Here is a 12,836-nt window from a genome sequence, read left to right on the forward strand (position 1 = left end):
TAATAATAAAAATAATGGTATTTATTAAGTATTTACTATGTGCAAATCACTGTTCTAAGCACTGGGGAGGTTACAAAGTTGTCCCACAGGGGGCTCACAGTCTTCATCCCCATTTTACAGATGAGGTAACTGAAGCACAGAGAAGTTAAGTGACTTGCCCAAAGTCACACAGCTGACAACTGGCGGAGCTGGTATTTGAACCCATGACCTCTGACTCCAAAGCATTTATATACATATCCCAGACTAAGCCCCCCTTTATCTTAGCTCCCACTCTCCTCCACATCACTTCGACTTGCTCCCTTTGCTCTACCCACCCCCCCAGCACCACAGCACTTGTGTATATATGCACACATCTATAATTTTATTTATTTATACTGATACCTGTTAACTTGTTTTGATGTCTGTCTCCCCCTTCTAAACTGTAAGACCAGTGTGGGCAGGGATTGTCTCTATTACTGAACTGTATTTTTCAAGCCCTTAGTACAGTGCTCTACACTCAGTAACTGCTCAATAAATATGATTGAATGAATGAATGAATATCCATAGCTTGTTTATTTCTGTTCATGTCTGTCTCCTCTCTAGACTGCAAACTCACAGTGGGCAAGGAACGTGTATAACAACCCTGTTATAGTGGACTCTCCCAACGCTTAGTACAGTGTCCTACACACATTTTGTTAATGATGTGCATCTAGCTTTATTTCTATTTATTCTGATGACTTGACACCTGTCCACATGTTTTGTTTTGTTGTCTGTTTCCCCCTTCTAGACTATGAGCCCATTGTTGGGTAGGGACCATCTCTATATGTTGCCAACTCGTACTTCATAAGCACTTAGTACAGTGCTCTGCACACAGTAAGTGCTCAATAAATACGATTGAATGAATGAATGAATAAATATGATTGATTGATTTGTTTCCCCACTTACTTGCTGTGTGAATTTGGGCAAGTCACTTACTTTCTCCGTTCCTCAGTACCCTCATCTGCAAAATGGGGATTTAGTGCTTCCTACTTAAAATGTGAGCCCCATGTGGGACCCAATGATCTTGTAACTATCCCTGCGCTTAGTACAGTGTTTTGCCCATAGTGAGTGCTTAGCAAATACCACAATTATTAATAAGAACATATGGGGCTCAGGAATTTAATCCAATCTTAAATCATCAGTAGAGTGCTTGGCCTGCATTAAGTCTCAATACATACCACTGATTGATTGATTCATGTTCATCATTATTAGCATAATAATAACTATAATTATGGTATTTGTTAAGCACTTACTTTTTGCCAGGAACTGTACTAAACATTGGGGAAAATACAAGAAAATTGAGTTGGACACAGTCCTAGTCCGATGAGGGGCTCACAGTTCTCAATCCACATTTTACAGATGAGGTAACTGAGGCACAGAGAAGTTAGGTGATTTGCCCAAGGTCAAACAGCAGACAAGTGGTGGAACCCGGATCAACTTTGATCACAAGGATCTTTATATTTAGCAGAATAGAGGAATACTAAGACTGTGAATGAGAATCTTGATGCCGAGAATATTGAGGAAATAAGCTTTTAGTCATAACCGTATGCACCCCTTAAGAACTCTGAAACTCACCTCAGCCCTTAACACTTGTGTAACATCCCTACACTCTAATTCCCCAATATGTAATTCATTTTTAATGTCTGTCTCCTTCTATAGATTGTAAATCCTCTTGTCAGCTTTGTAACCTTGGTTAAGTCACTTAACTTCTCTGTGCCTTGGTTTCCTTATCTATAAAATGGGGCAGGGATTGTATCCAACCTGATTATCTTGTATCCACTCCAGTGCTTAGAACAGTGCTTTGCACATAGTAAGCGCTAAACAAATATCATGATTTTTTACTATTCTTATTACTTTCCCAAGTAGTTAATGCAGTGTTCTGCACACAGTAAGCACTCAGTAAATAGCATTGCTTGATTGATTGATCATAAAGATAGGCAGAAAGTCACAGAAAGATTCAGCATGTATTTCATGAGACAGCTCCAAAGAGGTGTCAAAGACATGGGAAAGGTGGAAATTGGTTGTTGATGGGAAAAGAAATGTGTTGATGGGATGATGAAAAACAATGAAGAAATGATGATTCAGAATTTCAATTAGTTTCAGGGATGACATAATGGACAAACTTCTCCCATTGTTTTGTAACACCCTAATGTTAAGGCTCATCTACTGGGAGACAGATAAATTCTACTAGGGTTAGGGAGTCAGGTCAATGGATGAGACACAGGCATATTACCTAATTGGCAGTGTCTTTCATTCAAGTGATTACTAACGGTGTGCAGAGAACTCTACTAGACGTTTGGCAGAGTACAGTACAAAAATAAATGGACACATTCCCTGCCCACAGTGAGCTTGCAATCTAGAGCTGGGGAGTCAGACATTAATGTAAATAAATATATGACAAATGCTGTGGAGCTGGGAGGATGAATAGAGGGAACGAGTCAGGGCGATGCAGAAGGGATTTGGAGAAGGGGAAAGTGGGGGCTTAGTCAGGAAAGGTCACTTGGAGGAGATGGGCCTTCAATAAGGCTTTGAAGGAAGGGAGAATCATTGGCTATAGGATTGGAGGAGGGAGGGCATTCCAGGCCAGAAGTATGACATGGTCAAGGGTCGGTGGCGAGATAGATGAGGGGGAGGCACAGTGAGAAGTTTGGCATTAGAGGAGTGAAGTGTATGGGCTGGGTTGTAGTAGAAGAGTAGCAAGGTGAGGTAGGACGGGGAAAGGGGATTGACTGCTTTAATGTCAATGGTGAGGAGTTTTTGTCTGATGAAGATATAGATGGGCAACCACCAGAGTTTTTTGAGGAGTGGAGAAACAGGTCCTGAATGTTTTTGTAGAAAAATGATCCAGGAATCAGAATGAAGTATGGACTGGAGTGGGGAGAGGCAGGAGGCTGGGAATAAGGGGACTAACTGTCTCGTCACCCCAGGTGAAATAGCAGTGGTGGGCCTCCAGGGGTCAAAGGTTTTAGGGGTAGAGAACAATAATAATAATTACCTGCTTATTACATTTATTACACACTTACTATGTGCAAAGCACTGTTCTAAGTGCTGGCGAGGTTACACAGTGATCAGGTTGTCCCACGGGGGGCTCACAGCCTTAATCCCCATTTTACAGATGAGGGAACTGAGGCCCAGAGAAGTTAAGTGACTTGCCCAAAGTCACACAGCTGACAATTGGCAGAGCTGGGATTTGAACCCATGACCTCTGCCTCCAAAGCCCGGGCTCTTTCCATTGAGCAACGCTGTTTCTCTAAGAGAAGAGGGGAAGTCGACATTAAAGACGGGAGTGAGAGATATAGAGAGAAGAAAAAACGAAAAAGCAATGCTGTCTTGCACAAGCCTGGGAGTCAGAGAACCTGGGTTCTAATCTCAACTCTGCCATTTACCTGTTGGATGACCTAAGGCAAGTCACTTAATTTCTCTCAGCCTCAGTTTCCTCTTCTGTAAAATGAAGATTCAGTACCTGTTCATGGGGGTGAGGGACTCTTATCTAACCTGATTATCTTGTATCTACTCTATTGCTTAGTACAGTGCTTGTCACATAGTAAGCACTAAACAAATACTACAATTGTTATTATTAAATACAGGAGAGGCGATCAGAGTGGAGAGGTACCACAGTTGGCAGGAAAGAGAAAGAGAGGAGAAGCAGCATGGTCTAGTGGCTACAGCCTGGGCCTAGCAGTCAGTCTACACTTCACTCTGCTGCCCAGATTATCTTGCTGTAGAAATGTTCATGGCGTGTCACCCCCCTCCTCAAAAATCTCCAGTGGTTGCCTATCAACCTCCACATCAAACAAAAACTCCTCACTGTTGGTTTCAAAGCTCTCTATCACCTCACCCTCTCCTACCTCACCTCCCTTCTCTCCTTCTCCAGCCCAGCCCACACACTCTGCTCCTCTGCCACCGCTAACCTCCTCACTGGGCCTCGTTCTCACCTGTTCTGCCGTCGGCCTTTGGCCCACATCCTACCTCTGGCCTGGAATGCCCTCCCTCCTCACATCCACCAAACTAGCTCTCTTCCCCTCTTCAAAGCCCTACTGAGAGCTCACCTCCTCCAGGAGGCCTTCCCAGACTTAGCCTCCCTTTTCCTCTGTTCCTCCTCCCTCCCTATCACCGCTACTCACTCCCTTTACTCTACCCCCTTCCCATCCCACGGCACTGGTGTATATTTGTACATATTTATTATTTATTTTATTAATGTTGTGTATATATCTATAATTCTCTTATAATTCAGAAGCAGCATGGCTCAATGGAAAGAGCACGGGCTTTGGAGTCAGAGGTCAGGGGTTCAAATCCCAGCTCTGCCAATTGTCAGCTGTGTGACTTTGGGCAAGGCACTTAACTTCTCTGTGCCTCAGTTACCTCATCTGTAAAATGGGGCTTAAGACTGTGAGCCTCCTGTGGGACAACCTGATCACCTAGTAACCTCTCCAGCATTTAGAATAGTGCTTTGCACAGAGTAAGCACTTAATAAATGACATTATTATTATTATTATTATTATTATTAATCTATTTTGATGCTATTGATGCCTGTCTATTTGCCTTGTTTTGTTGTCTGTCTCCCCACTTCTAGACTGTGAGTCCATTATTGGGTAGGGATTATCTCTGTTGATGAATTGTACTTTCCTAGCGCTTAATACAGTGCTCTGCACACAATAAGTGCTCAATACATACGATTGAATGAATGAATGAATGAATGAATGAATGAATGAATGAATGAATGAAGGACCTGGATTTAATCCCGGGTCTGCCACTTGTCTGCTGTGTGACCTTAGCCAAGTCACCTCATTTCTCTGTGCCTTGGTTACCTCGACTCTAAAATGGGGATTAAGATGGTGATTCCCCTGTGGGAAATGGACTGGATCTCACCTGATTAGCTTGTATCTCCCTAAAAATCTCCCCTGGCCCTCCTCAGTCCCTCTCCCCTTTTCTTCACTCTTCAACTCTCCCATCTTTCCCAGCAGTATCTCTAGAAGAAGTCCCCTTCCTTCTCTAAAAATCCACCCTCTCGACTGGCACATCTGACCCCATTCCTTCTAACCTTATTAAAACACTTTCCCCCTCCTTTCTTTCCTCTAACAGCCATATTCAACTGTTCACTCTCCAACGGCTTCTTCCCCACTACTTCCAAACATGCCCATACCCCTCCCTTGACCCCACGGCTCCCTCCAGTTGTGGCCCCATCCCACCATTCCTCTCCAAACTCCTTGAGCACGTCATCTACACCTGCTATCCCAAATTCCTCTTCTCCAATTCTCCCTTTGACCTCCTCCAATCTGGCTTCCTTCCCCTTCACTGCCCAGAAACTGACCTCTCAAAAGTCACCCGTGATTTCTGTCTTGCCAAATCCAATGACCTCTACTCCATCCTAATCTCCCTCGATGCTTGTCATATTCAATTGCCTTCCCCTATCTGTAGTTCTAATTAATATAATGTCTATTTATCTTGTCTATTAATTCTATTGTACTTTCCCACCGGCTTTGTACAGTGCTTTGCATAGAGTAAGCCTTCAATAAGTACCATTATTCAATCAGTCATAATTATTGAGCACTTTCTGTGTGCATAACATTGTACTAAGCCCTTGGGAGAGTACAATACAACAGAGTCGGTAGATACATTCCCTGGCTACAACGAGCTTACAGTCTCGAGGGAAGACAGATGTCGATATAAATCAGTAAATTACAGATACATAGAGAAGTGTTGTGGGGCTGAGGGAGGGGTGAATCAAGGGAGAAAATCATGGTGAGACAGAAGGGAGTGGGAAAAAAGGAAAGGTCTTAGTCCGGGCAGGCATCTTGGAGGGGATGTGTTTTCAACAAGGCTTTGAGGTGGAGGAGAGTCATCGTCTTTCAGATAAGAGGAGGGAGAGCATTCCAGGCCAGAGGCAGGATGTGGGCGAGAGGTCAGAGGTGCGATGGACAAGATCGGGATACAGCGAGTATCTTGGTACTATAAGAGAGAAGTGTGCAGCTGGGTTGTAGAAGGAGAGCAGTGAGGTGAGGTAGGAAGGGGCAAGGTGATGGACTGCTTTAAAGCCGATGGTGAGGAGTTTCTGTTTGATAGGAGGTGGGTGGACAGACACTGAAGGTTTTTGAGGAGAGGGGAAACATGGACTGAACATTTTTATAGATAAATCATCTGGACAGCAGAGTGAAGTATAGACTGGAGTGGAGGTGGAAAGGAGAGATCAGCAAGGAGGCTGTTACAGTGATCAAAGCGGGATAGGATAAGTGCTTGGATTAACGTCGTAGTTCGAATGAAGAGGAAAAGGTGGATTTTAGCGATGCGATTGGTTGCTAAATTGATTGAAATAGGATATATCTGTAATTTCATTTAATAATAATAATAATGGCATTTATTAAGAGCTTACTATGTGCAAAGCACTGTTCTAAGCACTGGGGAGGTTACAAGGTGATCAAGTTGTCCCGGGGGGGCTCACAGCCTTCATCCTCATTTCACAGATGCGGTAACTGAGGCCCAGAGAAGTTAAGTGACTTGCCCAAAATCACACAGCTGACAATTGGCAGAGCTGGGATTTGAACCCATGACTTCCGCCTCCAAAGCCCGGGTTCTTTCCACTGAACCACGCTGCTTCTCTATTCATTCAATTCATTTATTTATATTGTTGCCTATTTATTTGTATTGATGTCTGTCTCCCCACCTTTATACCGTGAGCTCTTTGTGGGCAGGAACTGTCGCATTTTATTGCTGTATTGTACTTTCCCAAGTGCTTAGTACAGTGCTGTATACAAAGTAAGCAGTCAATAAATGCAATTGAATGAATGAATGAATGAATGAATTTCACAAGTCCATAGTCTGGTCCCCAAAATTGTGTGAAACCATGCTTTTAAACTGACATGAAATTGAGTTACAGAGTAAGAAAATAATACAGTACATTTGAACATGATTCTCCAAAGTATATTTTTTACTCACCTGAACCAATTTAATCAACTGAGCCAAATAGGATTTCATTATAATTTATATGCTGCACCTATCTTCTTGAACCTGAGCTGGATTTTGTGTGGAATAGATATACTTTTCCCCTCTAGCAGAACGAATTCTATTCTGTTGGAAATTTTATAGAAATAATAAAAGATTTTGGTGGCACTTATGATATGAAGGACTAATATCCCATAGTTAAATGATTTTGATAGGGGCAGCAAACTTGTCCTAATGCTTTCAAAAATTATCTCAAAAGCACATCTTACAGTTTCATTGATTTAAGAATGGTGTTGAAGTATTTGATTTTTTTATTGTTCATTCAGTAAAATGGCCTGCAAATCGTAGCTAATGTTGTATGATTACATTTCTTGGCACTCAAAAATTTCCTTTGGGCCTGCTTGGTGGTTTGAAAGCCAGGAGTTTAATAATTCCATGGCTGAAATTTAACTTCTGGGGAATAATTAAATGGTGATATTCGTTAAGTTCTTACTCTAAGCACAAAAAAGCAGAGTAACTTAATATACAGAGCCTGGGCCTGTGAGTCAGAAGGGCCTTGGTTCTAATTCCAGTTCTGCCATGTGTCTGCTGTGTGACCTGGGACAAGTCAATTAACTTCTCTGTGTCACAGTTATCTCATCTATAAAATGGGGATTAACACTTTGAGCCCCATGTAGGACAGGGACTGTGTTCCACCCAATTTGCTCTTATCTGCTCCAGCACTTAGTTCGGGGCCTGGCACAGAATAAATGCTTAACAAATTATTATCATTATTATCAAGTACCGTCAAGTAGTCTCCTATTCAGAGCGACTCTATGGACATATTTTCTCCAGAACAAATACCACAATTATTATTATTATCATTATTAAATTACAAGCATTGTACTAAACAGTGGGATTTCATTCATTCATTCAATCGTATTTAATGAGCACTTACTGTGTGCTGAGCACTGGGCTAAGCACTTGGAAAGTACATATCGGCAACATAGAGAAACAGTCCCTACCCAACAATGGGTTCAGAGTCTAGAAGGATAGATTCCAGATAAGTAGGTCAAACACAGTCCCTATCCTACATGGGGCTTACAGTCTAAGGGAGAGGGAGAACAGTTTCGGAATCCCCATTTTACAGATGAGGAAACTAAGGTACAAAGAAGTTAAGTGGCTTGGCCAAGGTCACACAGCAGGCAAGTGGTGGAATTGGGATTGGAACCTGGGTCTTCTGGCTCCCAGTCCTGTTCCCTTTCCACTTGGGGCTTTTATGTTTAAACTGATCTGGTCAGGTAGTCAATTGTATTTATTGAACACTTACTCTGTGCAGAGCACTGTACTAAGCGCTTGGGAGAATACGATGTAACATTATAACAGTCCCATTCTCCACTCACAACGAGCTTACAGTCCATCACATTCTAGGTTGCTACAAATGTTCTCCTTTGAACAATAAATATCCATAAGAGCCATTTCTGGAGCATCGTCAGACCAATTAAGGATTCCAATCAATCAATCGATCAATCGATGGTATAAATTGAGGCTCTACCGAGTACCGAGTGTGAAGCAAAATAGTAATTGATCAATCAATAATAGTAGTAATCAATAGTAATCAATCAACCCCCTCTATACTACAAGCTCATTGTGGGCAATGAGCAGCATTAGAGAAGCAGCGTGGCTCACTGGAAAGAGCAAGGGCTTTGGAGTCAGAGGTCATGGGTTCGAATCCTGGCTCCGCCACATGTCTGCTGTGTGACCTTGGGCAAGTCACTTAACTTCTCTGAGCCTCAGTTACCTCATCCATAAAATGGGGATTAAGACTGTAAGCCCCACGTGGGACAATGTGATCACCTTGTATCCCCCCAGTGCTTAGAACAGTGCTTTGCACATGGTAAGTGCTTAACAAATGCCATCATCATTATTATTATTACTATGAGAAGCAACATGGCCTAATTCATTCATTCGTTCGATCGTATTGATTGGGCTCTTACTGCCTGCAGAGTGCTGTACTAAGCTCTTGGTAGAGTATGATATAGCAATAAGCAGACACATTCCCTGCCCACAATGAGTTTACAATCTAGAGCACAGGCCTGGGACTCAAAGGATCTGGGTTCTCATTCCATCTCTGCCACTTGTCTGCTGTGTTACCTCAGAGCCCGGGCCTGCAACTCCGAAGGTCGTAGGCTCTAATCTCAATTCCCCCACTTGTCTGCTATGTGACCTTGGGCAAATCACTTCTGTGGGCCTCAGTTACCCCATCTGTAAAATAGGGATTGAGACTTTGAGCCCCACACAGGACAGGGACTGTGTCCAACTCAATTTGCTTGTATCCACCCCAGCGCTTAGTACAGTGTCTGGCACATAATAAGCATTTGCTTTGCACATAGTAAGCACTTAACAAATGCCATTATTATTTAACAAATACCCTCATTATTACTATCATTATTATTATTCTCTGGGCCTTAGTTCCCTCATCTGCAAAATGGGGATTTAGTACCTGGTCTCCCTCCTACTCAAACTGTGAGCCTCATGTTCATTGGCTCAGTGGAAAGAGCCCGGGCTTTGGAGTCAGAGGTCATGGGTTCAAATCCCAGCTCTGTCAACTGTCAGCTGTGTGACTTTGGGCAAGTCACTTAACTTCCCTGTGCCTCAGTTACCTCATCTGTAAAATGGGGATTAAGACTGTGGGACAACCTGATGATCTTGTATCCCCCGAGCGCTTAGTGCTTTGCACATAGTAAGCACTTAATAAATGCCATTATTATTATTATTATTATTCTTCATTCAATTGTATTTATTGAGCACTTACTGTGTGAAAAGCATTGTACCAAGAGTTTGGGAGAATATGATATAACAGCAAACAGACACATTCCTGCCACAATGAGCGCACAGTCTAAAAGGGGAGACAGACAGTAATAGAAATACATAGATAAATAAACAAATAAATTAGATATGTACAGATATGTACGGGCATGGGAGGGAGGATGTATGAAGTAGCACATAAGAGTGGTGCAGAAGGGAGTGGGAGAAGAGGAGAGGAGGGCTTAGTCGAGGTGGTACTTGATCAGCTTGTATCTCCTCCAGGATTCAGTCCAGTGCTTGGCACATTGTAAGCACTTAGATACCACAGTCATTGTTACTCTGTGTCAATCACTGGGTAGACACATGATAATCAGTTAGGACACAGTTCCTGTCCCATCCAGAACTCATAGTCTAAAGGGGAGGGAGAATAGGTGCTTAATCCCCATTTTACAAATGAGGCAACAGAAGTTAAGTGACCTGCCCAAGGCCACACAGCAAGAAAATGGCAAAGTGGCATTAGAACCCAGGTCCTCTGACCACCAGGCTTTCCACTTCTTCCCACCCAATTCTACTTTCTTTTCCCCCTCCCTAACTTCAAAGCCTTTCCTCTTGATTTGGGGGCATTTCGGCTAGCAGAAATAGATGGAATGATTTGATCATTAAAGGGAATTACTGTACGTGTTGTTTGCTCCCTTTTTTGATTTCATCATCCATTATACAAACAATCGAGACAGACTTTGAAAAATATCAAAGAGCAAAGAAACTCCTGTATTTTGGAATAGAACTTCAAAGAACTGTCTAGAGAGCACAAAAAGACTCAGTGTAAACAGATTAATAACTGAAAAAAAAATGTGAATGGCATAGTCCTGTACCTGGAAAAGTAAAAATTTGATTAAGACCATATATTTTGGCACCCTTGAAGATCTATCCTGCTTTCTCTTCTCCAACTCTTTATTTTTCTTCCCTCCGATTTCCCTCATCTATGGGTTTTCCTCTAATGTACGTAGCTTCCTGTCAGTGTCTCTCCATGTATTGTGGCCTGAGCAGAAGGTGAGCAAAAGATAAGCAGTGTGACTAGTTGAAAGAGCAACGGCCTGGGAATCAGAGGACCTGGGTTCTAGTCCTGCTGTGTGTCCTTAACCTCTCTGGGCATCAGTTTCCTTATCTTTAAAATGGGTAAAGAGCCTTACTTTCACTATATTTTAGATTACAAGCCCCATGTGGAACAGGGACTGTGTCTGATCTGATTTGGAGCATAGTAAGTGCTTAATAAATAGCGCAATAAACTGAACTGAGGGGGAGGGGGAAATCAAGAGGAAAAAGGAGGCAAGAAGGAATCCCGTCCCTATCCACTACCACTTCCCTTTCTCTTTCTTTCAAATCCCAGGTTTATCTGTTTTCCAGAGTGGTAACGTATTTTCCATGGGCAATGTGGTCAAGTGGGCAGCCCACAGGATTGGGAGTCCGGAGACCTGAGTTCTAAACCCAGCTCTGCCACTTGCCTGCTGTGAGACCTTGGACAAGTCACTTAATTTCTCCAAGTCTTACCATCCTCGTCTGTAAAATGGGGATTCAATTTCTCTTTTCCCTCCATCATAAACTGTGAGATAGGGATTGTGTCTGATCTGATTGCATTGTACCTACTGCAGTGCTTGGCACATAGTAAACGCTTTACAAATATCACACGGAAAGGAGAATGTTACAGTTACCTCATCTGTAAAATGGGGATTTTACAGTAAACCAATCAATCAATCAATCATATTTATTGAGCGCTTACTATGTGCAGAGCACTGTACTAAGCGTTTGGGAAGTACAAATTGGCAACACATAGAGACAGTCCCTACCCAACAGTGGGCTCACAGTCTAAAAGGGGGAGACAGAGAACAGAACCAAACATACCAACAAAATAAAATAAATAGGATAGAAATGTACAAATGTACAAATGTACAAACCCCATGTGGGACATGAACTATGCCCAATTTGATTGGCTTGTATCTGCCCTGGGGCTTAGTACAGTGCCTGGTGCATAGTAAGTGCTTAAATATCATAAAAATGAAAATACATGAATTATTAATATCATTATTTCCAGGTGCCACATCCAATCAATCATTGTATAAATTTTGAGCATTTATTGTGTGCAGAGCACTGTACCCCACATTTGGGAGAGGACAGAGTTGGTAGACATGTTCTCTGTCCACAATGAGCTTACAGTCTAAAGGGGGAGACAGACATTAATAGAATTAAATAAATTGCACACGGGAACAGAAGTGCTGTTGTGCTAACAAGAGGGGATGATGCTGATGCTGATGATGATGGTATTTGTTAAGCATTTACTATGTGCCAAGCACTGTTCTAAGTGCTGGGGTAGATACAAGGTAATCAGGTTGTCCCATATGGGGTTCACGGCCCCATTTTACAGATGAGGTAACTGAGGCACGGAGAAGTGAAGTGACTTGCCCAAAGACACACAACTGATAAGTGGTGGAGTCGGAATTAGAACCCACGACCTCTCATTCCCAAGCCTGTGCTCTTCAGGGTTTCAAATCAAAGGACACGGGTGACACAGAAATGAGTAGGAGAAGGGGAAATGAGAGCTTAATAGGGGAAGACCTCTTGGAGGAGATGTGTCTTCAATAAGACTTTGAAGGTGGGGAGCACGATTGTCTGTTGGTTGTGAAGTGGGAGGGCTTTCCAAGTCAAAGGAAGAACATGGGTGAGAGGTCGGTGGCGAGATTGACAAGAATGAGATATGATGCATAGGTTGACATTTAGAGGAGCTATGTTTGTGGGCTGAGTTGTAATAGAAGTGAAGCGAGGTGAGGTAGAAGGGGGCAAGGAGATTGAGTACTTTAAAGCCGATGGTAAGGAGTTTGTGTTTGATGTGGAGGTGGATGGACAACCACTGGAGGCTCCTGAGAAGTGAGAAACATGGACTGAACGTTTTTGTAGAAAAATGATCTGGGCAGCAGAGTGAAGAACGGCCTGGAGTGGGGAGAGATAGGAAGCAGGGAGGTCAACAGGGGTGCTGATCCAGTAATCAAGGAGGGATAGGATAAGTGTTTGGATTAAGCAATTTAGATGGAGAAAGCAGG

The sequence above is a fragment of the Tachyglossus aculeatus genome, chromosome 4, assembly GCF_015852505.1.
Source record: "Tachyglossus aculeatus isolate mTacAcu1 chromosome 4, mTacAcu1.pri, whole genome shotgun sequence".
Taxonomy (NCBI): domain Eukaryota; kingdom Metazoa; phylum Chordata; class Mammalia; order Monotremata; family Tachyglossidae; genus Tachyglossus; species Tachyglossus aculeatus.